We start from the raw sequence: 12771 nt of genomic DNA, 5'->3' as shown, positions 1-12771 counted from the left end.
ATGCTAAGCTGGAAACCAAAGAAAACTAAGTTTTCATTGAAAATACAGATCAAAAAGAAGGTTGAAAACGGGGGCTGAGAGTGAACACAACTACATCTCTGCAGGAAACACAATGATCTGACAGTAAGGAGTGACATTTCTACTGAGCAACCATTCTACTAATATTTAGGTGAATGATCACATCCCAGCAGGACCACATACTGCAGTGTACAAATGTCAGTGTCACTTAGAGCTGGACCGTGCTTATGTCTATCTGCTGGAAAGGTCACCTGCTCGGGATGATCACAGTCCTCTCTGACTGATCTCTTCATCACAGAGCTGCCACACAGATCACATCAGTAAATATGTCCCCCATGTTACTGAGTCCTGACCTCCACCTGTATCTCTCACTCAGTAAGAGGAGTTGGAGCAGCTCTCTTCCGACAGATTTAAGTTACATCACTGTAACTTATTAAGATAACTTGTTTATTTTAACCCAAACCTTGGATCTTTTCCAAAACTTAACAAAGTAGTTTTGCTACCTAAACATAACCAAATTGTGACCATTTTGCAATGTTAACCACGTTTATTGCTACCATGATGATGAAGGTCTGGTATGAATGGTACTCTCCAGCGGTCACAAATGACATTGTGGGAGTCATTGGCAAAAAGCCTATTCAGTCGTCTGTATGAGGATGTGTTGTTTATTTGACAGCTGTTCTCTTGACCAGTTTTAGTTATACCCTCTGGGTGACTTTTTGTCCATTTCTGATTATGCCTTTGGAATATGTACAATGAGGCCTTCAGAGAGAGACATCACGTCAAGAGAAATCAGATGTCCTGTACATGGACATGCTAAGATCATGCTATATGTGTGTTGGCTTTCTATGATAGGATGAGCTGGGCAACACATTCTCACTCCTGACTAGTCACATATTGAGACTTAGTCAAGGTGCTTTGGCGTCGCTTATTAACACCCTGGGTACCCCTTTAACATAATTTTTAGATGTTTATGGCTCCGCGGTCACTTTAGCCTGGCTTAGCAACAATAAATATGCAACGTCCAGTAAGACTTTCAAAATAAAACGCTAGTGTTGCAAAACATCGCCATTTTGAAATGGCACGTCATTAAAGTTGTGAAACATTGCAATTTCGTTTAGGTTTAATCACAAAAAGTACTTGGTAAGGTTTAGGCAACAAAAATTCTTATTAGGGTTAGGAAAATCATGATTTGGGTTAAAATTACTTCGTACGTCAGTTAAGCCGTAAGTTAAATTTGCGTAAATTTATATTAAATTTATATAACTTGCTTACTAACTTTTGCGTGATTTTTTGTTTTACACGGGCCACAAACATCAGTTTCCTGGTTCCAATTCTGGGTTCTGGCCCTCCATCCACCCCATCCACCTCCTTACTCAGTCTTTTCTTTTAAATATCATACATCTGCTTTTACATCTGCTACAGGGCTTCCCCCACTGCGTTGAACGCTACAGGGATCCCCAGTGCGTTACAAACTTGGGTCTTGACCATGCGTCCGTATGTGACGAGTCAGGAAGTGAGAACAGGTTGAGCTGGCAGATGCTCTTTTTTCATTGTATCAACAGAAAATAATACTGAAAATGAAAAGCATTGGTTACAAAAGCTTTGATAGGATAAAAACAATAAACTTCCACTTTCTTAATTGTAACATTTAAGCAGGGTTTAAACATTTTCGCATTAATTCTAAAGCAGAAGTTTCATAAACAAATGACACAATAACTCAAATGTCTCACAGCCTCCTCAGGGCCACTACGCTGCAGTTTACAATGTGTCCCACATTCATTGGTTTTGGTGGTGCATTCTGCTGGTTTAGCACACAGCGTTTTTTTATGAATGATGTGTATTTATTAAGCAGTAAATCTAACAAAATGCCTTCAATTAATCTTTCTTATGGAGAAAAAACAGCTTCCTCCAACTTCCTATTATCATAATGTGTGGCAGCAAGTTAAACATAATTGGGAATGCAAGTGAAAACTATCTTGCTATTTCTTCTGTTAAATGTTTTAAGAAGTAACCTGGCATGTAATGGGAAACATGCAAATTGGAAGGAAATGTAAACTTTAAGTTTAAATAATTTAAACAAAAAGACATTGTGATATGAAACTCACGGGAAAACTACAGAAGAGCGGGAGGAAAGCCAAAAGCCTGAAGGATGAATCATTATTTATAAAATGGGTCCATGTCTTATGTGCATTAGTGTTGAATACAAAGTGTACTGCTCTCTTTCTCCTCAGGCGCAGGGTATGAATATAAATGATGGTATTTTACTTGTGAAAATCCAGCCATGGACAACACACTCATTCAAACACACACACTGGCGTCAGTGTATGTGTAAATGTACAGGTGCCCACATACACAAACACGCACACACACACACACACACAGAATGACACGTACACATACTGTATATAGCATATTTTTCAAAGGCATGACCCGCCCTACTACCTATCAGAGGCAGAGCAGAGTAGGGCAGGCTATGACCATCCTAGGAAAAATATAAGAAACTAAGGTCGTGTCTGTGTGTATGTCCAACTGTGGCTTTTTTACTATGCATCTGTGTGAAATTGTGTGTTTGTGATATTGCCAGATGTGTGTGCATGCATCTCTTTGTGTGTGTGTTTTACTGTGTGTATAAACTGTCCTGAGCTGCCATTGGTCGTGTGAGTATGTGTGCATGTGCTATGGGGTCCCCTCGGTTGCCCCACCTTTCATTCAAACAAGACGTGAAGATATGACCTCCCCAGGGCCAGACATTTATGACCACATCAACAGTGTTTGGCTGATTTTGTTCTTCCTTTTCTTTCTTCCTTCTGCCCCCACAGTCCTGTCACTTCAGTCTCACTCACTTTTATAGTTTATTCACTGTAGCGCTTTAAAAGTACCTTAAGAAATTGATGACACTGTATTTGAAGGTGTTTACCACACTTTGACCTGGATGTAGTGTAGCAGTGTCAGCCTTGCTGCCGTTTGGCCCAGTGACCAACGGATGTACTGCACCAAACCATAAGTGTTCGTTTTCCCCTTATACGTGATGTCCACCAAAATTTCCCCAACGTTTTATCTATAGTCTCTGCTGTCTAAAACAGTTCTGCCCTTTCTCAGTGTTGAGACATCTCAGTCAGTTTACCTGTTGAAATTCAACCCACGACAGTCTAGTACTTGAGGTAAATGTTGTTCATGAAGCGGTAAGGTCACAATTTTTTAAAAGTCTATTTTAAAACAATAGTCACTGAAATCATTTTAGCATATTATAATCAGAAATGGTGTCCATGGAAGCATGTTAGAAAGGGATCTCTTGGCTAGTATGAACAGGAGGAATTAATACAGAAAGAAAAAAACTGTTGTTCATATGGGCACCTAACGGATCACCTAAGTGGACACAATAAAGAAATAATTAAAATTCCTTGTGCGCACCAGATAACATTGTGTGCACCTGACTCTTGTTGACTATTGTTGTTGTGAGACAGATCTGAAGATATGTTAACCTATATTTAAAGGCTGTTAAAAAAAAAAAAAACACTAAATGAAGAAACTGTGTTAGACGGTCTTTGAGAAATTATTGACATTCAGAGTGAACCATATGAAATGTTGTTCAAAAAGGATGGATTCGAAAGATGGATTTTTAGTCATTTGCATTATTTGAAATGTCTGTGCATAGAAGATCATGGAGGAAATGTGATTGGATGCATTCAATTTAGAAAGAAAGAAAATATAACATAAAAAATATTAATAAATAAAATTATTTTCATTATTAAACATTATTAACATTATTAAAAGGTCTTCTGTACTTCTCCTCTCCTTTATTATTATTGATTGCTTTTCAACTTTATGTTTAGTCTAATTATTTAAACCCGTGTCCACTCATCTTCTTAGTCTCGAGATTTGTCATACATTTTTTTTTTTTTTTTTAGGAATATGGAAAAAAATTAAAAAATAACTTTTCTCTCTTTTTCTGGCTTCCTCTTTAGTCTCCCTCTCTGGCTCAGTCTCTCTCTTTGCCTCTTTCTCTGTCAGGACAGCCTCTCAGAAGAGTCCTAAACTACATTAACCTTTAAGAGCTAAAAATCAATGTCCTGTTGTTAATTTGTGCTAATTTGCTTCCACTTAGTTTTACAGCAGCCTTCTTTCTTCTCCTACTCTGAATTTTAAAACGTCTGCTTGCAGCTCATGAGAACATATGGCAGTTCTATTGCCTGCACGCCTCCAGACGTTAAGCAAATTCTGTCTGTCCTCAATGTTTTCAGTGCCACTTGGGGTGGAAATGACTTGAAAGTTGCAATCTTGCTTTTCTTTGAGTGTATTGGCTATGAGGATATACACACAAAAATGACCAACTGGCACGGACTGAATCCAAATTTAAAGCCAGTATGTCTCGAATTTCTACTTTTACTGATGATAAAAGTTTGTTTATAGAAATATACAGTATGGCAATACTGGTGAACATTGGTGCATTTAGTATGCTAGTGTGCTTTCAGCTTTCTTGCAGTGCAGACACTCTGCTGATGCTCTCCACTCTGCTTATGTTCTCTTGCTGTATTCTTGTTTATATCTGATAGACATTATTAATTTTTTTTCAATAGCTAAATCAGAAATCATTGCATATAGAAATTTACTTGGGAAAAATAAAAAAAGTACATTTTCAGTGCTGCAATACCATTTTTCTCAGCTGTTTACACAGTAACACTGGCAATAGAGAAAAAATGACCACAACCTGTACACACATGCACATGTCCTGTTTCACAAACACAAATTGCAGTTCTAAACCACATTTTTTTCAAAACACTACACACAGTTTTCTACGCACAGAGAAGTGGCCTTTGTAAATGTAATTCAAGACTTTTAAGGCCTTATTTTGAGAATGTTAAATTCAATGCTACAGTGCAGTCACAAGTCTAGTTCAACGAAACGCCTTAAGCCCTATTAGTTGATCAAAGTTTTGGAGAATTTGATGTGACCAGCGCTATTTTCTGGGGTTTTTCTTTCAACATCGCATACCATAGGGGCTGCAGTACTGCAACAACGTCTAGTTCGACAAAACACCTTTAACCCAATAGATTCATCTGAGTTTCCGAGAGTTTGTCCACAGCACGTGTTCGCTAGCAGTGTAACGATTGCGCTTTAACAGACCAGCTGAACAATCAACCATAAGAGTTATATGCAGTAACTTGTCAATGCTCTGTCCGGTCACAAGGCCATCAAATAAAACAGTCCCTTCACTCATGGTTTCAATAGTAAACTGTCACAGGAATGAAATCAAATCAAATAGGAGGTTTTTCAGTAAATTTTAACAAATGTCTGAGGGACGGCCTTTAAAGCTCATAGGCTATAAGATCCTCAAATTCCACTGGAAGCCATGAGGAACTTACTCACTCTTGTGTTTTGCCTGCAACATCTTAATTATTAGCTAGTAAACAAAATACATCAGATGGGATACATAAAAAACAGAAGTTTAAATGGATTGATGATAAAACCGAGTTTGCACTCTCTATCTGCGACAGCTGTGTGTAACTCTGGGCCAAAGTCTTTTTTCCCTGTTTTATCCTGCATCACATGAGCGTCTACATCTGATGTTGTTTTATCCCTTCTTATACTTTAGTCTATACTATATAATAATGTTATCAGGTAGAGGTGAACTAAATGATGGTTTTATTTTCTTCAATCGTGGTTGAACTGTCTTATAGCAAATAATAATGACATTTAAACTTTCTCAGTAACAAAATGTTTCAAATGTCTGCGTGATTATTTTTCGTTCTTGTTTTAAACTCTCAGTAAAAAAAAAAAAAAGGTTTCAAATGTCTGCGTGATTATTTTTCGTTCTTGTTTTTAACTCTCAGTAACAAAAATGATTCAGATGTTATTTTCCATAACAAACAGCGCATCACATCCACACGCTGGCGCACAGCGTTTGGCTCGATTAGGAAGCGAACATGTGATAACAATATAGTATGAAACTATGCACTAGTATTTGCTCGACTGACGCATTGAAAACGGCTTCAATTTAAATGTAATTTGTCCTCCTGTTCATCTTATTTATGAGAATAAATTGTACTGCATACAAGTAATTAATATGATTCCTGATGAAACGGTCCAAAACATTTGAGGTGTTCTTTTGCAGAAACGGAATCTCCACTTGTGTTTATTATCCTCAGTCATGGTTCTTTTTGTGTGTCGCAAATTATCTTGAATTATGTTTTTTTTATAGCTAACTTCAGGGAGAATCAATCAAACAAGTGTCTCATTATTTAGAAAGGCTTTAGGCTTTAAGCTATACTGCTCAGAGGTACTATTTCGATATATTTTACACATTTCTAGGACTATTCACTTCAAACAGTTTCATCCTTCTGCCACGTGAGTCGCCGTTTCTCATTTTCCCTCTTTATGTGCGTACACATGGTTCAGAGTTTACTTACAGGATGCACATTTTCAATGTCTTCAACGAGTTTGATTTTTATAGATCACAACCTTTGCTAGGGAACTGGCGTTAGTTGTTGTCGCCTATATTGTAATAATGTTTATTTCTACTTACTGTATTGCCCTCTTCTGTGTTACTTTCTTAGAACGATCATGTGTTTTGCCTGCAAAACAAATCTTAATTGTTAGTTAGTAAACAAAATACGCCAGGGCCAAAGTCTTTTTTTCCAGTTTTATCCTGCATCACATGAGCGCCGGACATTAGGATGTGATTTAAGCTGAGATAGATGCCACCCTATCTACTTTCCTAAGAATAGGAGACAATTTTAAGTTTCTGAGAAATAAAAAGGCTTTCGAACTAAAAAATAAAACATTTTCCACAAGACTTCAAGTCGTGTACACGAAACGCAGAGTTTTTCCTGATCTGAGAACTTTACCATACCATGGCTGTTAGAGAGACTGATGGTTTTGATTTTAGACTACAACATCCTTTTAGTCTAATTGTGTCCTTTAAACAGCGGTAAAACATATTTTGTGAAAATGTTGATAAGCTTATTTCAAAACAGATTGAAAATGTTGTATATATTTTTTAATATTGGCAACCACTGTATGACCCCCATCTATCCATCCATTGTCAACTGCTTATCCTGCGTACTGGGTCGCGGGGGCTGGAGCCAATCCCAGCTGGCATCGGGGTACACCCTGAACAGGTCGCCAGTCCATTGCAGGGCCACACATAGACAAACAACCACTCACGCTCACACTCACACCTAAGGACAATTTAGGGTCACCAATTAACCTAGTCCGCATGTCTTTGGACGGTGGGAGGAAGCCGGAGCACCCGGAGAGAACATGCAAATTCCACACAGAAAGGCCAGGGCAACCGGGGTTTGAACCCACGACCTTCTTGCTGTGAGGCAACAGTGCTAACCACTGCAGCACCGTGCCGCCCCACTGTATGACCAGTTACTGAAAATTAGAAATGTGAATTTCGTTGAAGGCTTGCCATCTTCTTTATGTGATTTTAATGAATGATACTAGCAATAACATTGAGGTTCAAAATGTGTTTACAAAATATGTGCATCATAGAAATTTAAGTTGTTTATACCTAGCTCAGAATTAGTTTTTTCAAGGCAAAGTTAGCCGTACTATTAATTTGAATACCACTTATCTTGTTTTTGTTTTTTAAAAAAAAGTCATGCTAATGGCTAGACTAGTCATTTTTTTATGGATTGTTTCGACGACACCACGAGTGTTCCTTACGGTTACTTGATGATTGCTTTTTAAAGCTAAGACACCTGATGATTTCAGACTCAGAACTGACTTGCTTTCAGACCTGCCTGTTGTGTATGTGCCTAAGAGAAAGTAAATTAACGTGTCTGATCGCATTAAAAGAAACCTGTCTTTACTGCAAACTATGCACGGAGCATCTCCATCTCAGAGAGTGAATATTATTAAATCTGCATCACCAGACCTTTTGGTAGCAAATACCTTACAATGTTTTAAAAGGTAAAATTCTTTTAAATAAGACACAGTGTCAAAAATTAAAAAAGAAGAAGGCGGGGATTAGACTGCTCGCCAATAAAAAGGTTTGCGCTTAAAAGAAAAAGAACACACTGCTTAAACAGTCTGGCGGTTTTCTTCTCCCCCTCCTGAGTATCGCTGTGCCTTTTATATCGAGTCTTATTGCTTCAAGACAAACTTAGATGACTATGGAGTATGCACAAAAAATTTTTCTGGTACCTAAACAACAGCTTGATCTTTTAAGAATACCTCCGGCACACGAGTCTATTCAAGAAACTGTTGAAATGACCTGGATCGTACTATAAAAGACACTCTGGATCAAAAGATTGAAGATCTTCATGAAAAAGCAACAAAATTTTCCCACTGAACGTGGGGAGTTTGTGTTTAAGGGTAATGTTATTAAAGGGTCTCATGTGTATGATTTGGTAAGAGGAGTGACTGCTTCTCACAAAGTGTCTGACAGCCAGAGACCTACAGGTTGGGATGAATATCTGCAATCCTTGGCTATATTGAATATACCTTTATCAGTTGTACCAAATCAACAGGTCAAAAGAAAAATTGATGAGATTAAGAGAAAGATTTCTGGAGAATCTTCTCCTCTTATTACTGGACTGCCATCTACACCTCTTGTTACCAGAGGACATCGATTAGCAAACAATGAAACAAGTCCATTTGTATCTCCTAAAATGCGATTAAGTGATTGGATAACTTTTTAATTGTATATCGTTATTGATTTTAAATAAATACATAGAGACATAACTTTATCATTTCAAAGTGTTTTTATTTAAATCACCATAATAACAAAAAACATTGTCATACACATTTCAATCTATAAATCATTTTGATAATGAATGGCACACAAATTCTAATATTATTATACACATTTAAAAGAATCTGATACTTGGACACACTGGTTACATTCTGCATAATAATTTTGACCACACACAACCGAGGGTTGTATTTTTTTCACAAATTTGAACACCATAAAATCATTGCATGACCGTTTATTACTATATTTAGTCATTACATTGTCATAAGATAACCCTCTATCCATACGGTAAAGAAAAAACACACAATGCTGACCACACACTACAGAATCCACATCTTGCACTTGTCTAACAGAATGTTGCGTGAACTTACAATTAATGTTGAGAAAGACAGAAAAGGATTAATGAAAATGTGAGTATACCGGAGAGTTCCCAAAACTGTCAAAGAATGATCCCACACCCTGCTTGTCAATATAGATAGCGACCCAGTGGGTCTGTGTTTACCACCAACATGGCGGGTCTCTTTTTAATAACTGTTTTAGGAATGTGGTCACTAGCAAATACTCCAAGAAAGACGCCTTGCTTCACTACCTTAGTACTTTTGACAGTTTTATCGTATTCATACTATCGTTTGTTAAAGTTAGAAAAAGTAAAAGAGAACCTGTCTTCTTGATGATATCTCAATTATAGAATCATATGTGGCGTAAATAACTGGATAAGCGGCTTTCTAAAACGAGCCTCTAATCTAACGCTACCGTTTTTAATGAACGACATATGGTCTCCGCATCCTTCATCAGGGCTCAGGTTAAAACAGAACAGACTATATCCATTACAAAATTCGTCACGGGTTACGGCCATAGCGTTGTTTTTAAGATACTTTCCAGTTGCCGAGTACAATTGATGATACTCCGTGATGGCATTCCCTCTGGTAAAGTTGGGTTGAAAGGGTTTTGAAGGATATTGTTGGCCGTCAACGGATAAACATAAAACTCTATATCATAATGGTTAAATATAAATGGGTTACGCGCATAACTACCTGTAAATGCCTCAAGATCAACAAATCCTAGTACAATAATTTTTTTCCAAGAATACATTTTCTTGATTACAAACACGAGTGCCCGTTGGGACAGTAAAATATTTAAGACAGACTCTGTCTATGGGATATTTAACATTGCCATGGGTTAATGCCTTAGCGTGTGCTAGCTTAACAGCCGGAAATACTGTGACTTTCTTTACAAACAGGCTTGCTGACATAATGTTAATCCGAAAGTCGTCTACAGTGTTGCGCATTAAGCAAAATTCATTTTTAGCTCTTATGAATTTTATCTTGAGATCTACGCCATTTATCATTAACTTGCAAAAACAAGTCAGAATGTAAAGGGGACATTAGCTCCACTACGCAGCCACCTTGTGTGTAATCCATTCTTTTAACTAGTCCCTCATTGCGTCCTCCAGCCGTTGCGTCGTCCATGTGACCTCGTTTTATTGGTAGGGGGGCCACGGCCACTATACCCGACCCCTCTTGATGTCTGTTCATGATGTTAGTAATAACATCCGTAGCTATGTTTTTAGCAGCTGTCTTTAAATGAGGGGCAACAAATGTAAATCCTTTCTTGAATAAGGGGAATGCTAATCTAAACAGACCCCTAAAGATACCTGTAAATCCTTTCTTGAATAAGGGGAATGCTAATCTAAACAGACCCCTAAAGATACCCCCTAACCCTGCACCATACTGAGCACCGAGGCCACTGTATCCTGGTAAATCACCAACCGCTTCGGCTGTATAATATGCAACGTACTTGTCCGCATTGTGAGCATATGGATGATACATGTTTGCTCCTTGTCTAATACTGATATTTTACGAGTCGAAAGTGTAGCTTTATTATCACTTTGCCGTACGTAAAAGGGATATGTTGATTCTGATCTGTCTTGAGAGAAATCTCGATACTATCAATGTGTGTTTTGCAGAGCCTCAGGTAGTGTGGTCTGTCACACTACAAAAGAATAAGTATTTGTGATTATATGGTTGTTTGGCCCCGATATATGTACTATTCTTAAAAGAGGGACGTAACTATCCCCTACTGTTTGATGATTAACAATATCAGTATAAACAAATATATTATACATCCCTACATTAACATCGGCAGGATGTGGCGCCAAATGCGGCATCTGTGTCAACACTGTTTCAGTTCGTGGCTGAGATCTAAATGTTGCAATTCCCTCGTGAGTTTTAAAATCCGCTCCGGGGATAAATCCCAACATTTGTGCAAGTTTTCCTTGAAATGTTAATTCTACGTCTCTTATTGGTAAAATGCTTACTCTGTTGGTAATGTTGTTGTAATCAAGCTCAATGTGACCCATGTCGTTTTCAGATAAACAACGGTTTAGTTCAGCTATTATCTGTGACATTGTTGTATAGAACCCCTATATATGTGTCGCTGATGGAACTACCCTCTTGTTGGATTTTTTTATAAAACACAACATATTTTGAGTCTTCTGATGAAAAAGATTTCCATGTTTTTGGATATTGTATTTCTATCAAACCCACCTCGTATGCTGATTTAAAGTGTAATGGCTTGGATAGTTTCGTTCTAAAGTTTGCTATTGTATTGCTCGGGTAAAATAATGCAGACGAGTTGCTGGGCAGGGTGACAAAAAAATCCTCTGTATCCATTTATACGTGTGTTTGTAATCTGCTAAGGTAGCTGCTAAGGTAGCCTGTTTTTCCAAAATCCACGAGTTAAATTTATCTGGCCATCCAACCCATTTGACTAACACCATGTCCCTGCCTTGTCTTTTCTTTCTAGATAAAATCTTTTCTATTTTAAATGGGTTTTTTTTTTATCTATAATAACATTTTGCATCTCTTGCTCATAAAATGTTCCCTGTAATATTTCGCCGTCATAGTCTTTAAACCTGTAAACTGGAGGGTCCCTTGACACGCATTCCTTTACAGTGAAATATTCATCAGTATAATTTTGCTCATAACCTTTTTTAAAAGGGCTGCATAGTTTTTCAATTTTTACAGTATCGCCCACCTCATATTTAAAATGAATTACTCTTTGATCTTTTGTTTTATACAAGTTGTTAAATACCACATCTTTATTGTCTTTTGTTACATCAATCGGTTTCATTTTAATACTATGATGATAACTATTATTGTAGGAGGTGACTAAATCCTGTAATATATCTATGTATCGTTTAGAATTATTGGCTGTTAAATAACGCCACATTTTAGATTTCAGAGTCCTGTTAAAGCGCTCTACTACAGATGCTTTAGTCTCATTTGATGTGGTAAAGTGTGCAATACTACTAATTTTCATTAACGCCTCGAAATCTTTGTTTAAGAATTCTTTTCCCTCAGCTGTTTGAATTTTATGCGGTATTCTACCTTCAGCTAAGATATCTTTAAAGGATGCTGTGATGCATTTACCACTGCACCCATGCGTATTTTGAAAACAAATCTATACACGTTAATAAATAGCGTACCCCATCATTTTCAGTAGAATAAGCGGACATGTCAACTAAATCTAGCTGGAATTGCCAATCTATTGAATTCACTAAAACCTGGTTTCTCTTAAAATGCACTGGGGCCGTCTTGTGTAGAGTATAGGCATCTTGCATCATGAGCCAGTTTTCTACGTCTGAATCTGCGTACCGAACATCAGTAGTGTCAAATATGACCTTTTAAAGTTTTTGCTTGCCTCCGTAACCCCCTGCATTTTCTGTTGCATAGTATATATTCCTCATCACCTCCTCCACGATCTTTGTTACAAAGACTGACGCTTCAACATCTGTGTTCAAGTATTTTATTTCCAACGACAAACGCAACATATCCATCAGCAATGATTACAAGTCTACACTTTTCAGAAAATCAGTACAAGCACCTATGTTTTTACAAACCAAAGATTCAGTTAAGCAATACATTACATCAGCAACATCGACATGTTGTTTTCTGGTTAGCATTAAAACACACAAATCAATGCTAAAAAACACATGACCCATGAAAATCATTATCGTTCATAGGAAAAACATTTGCTATATCGAGTAG

Source organism: Micropterus dolomieu, linkage group LG23 (assembly GCF_021292245.1).
Source record: "Micropterus dolomieu isolate WLL.071019.BEF.003 ecotype Adirondacks linkage group LG23, ASM2129224v1, whole genome shotgun sequence".
NCBI lineage: Eukaryota > Metazoa > Chordata > Actinopteri > Centrarchiformes > Centrarchidae > Micropterus > Micropterus dolomieu.
Note: the sequence above shows the minus strand (reverse complement) of the source record.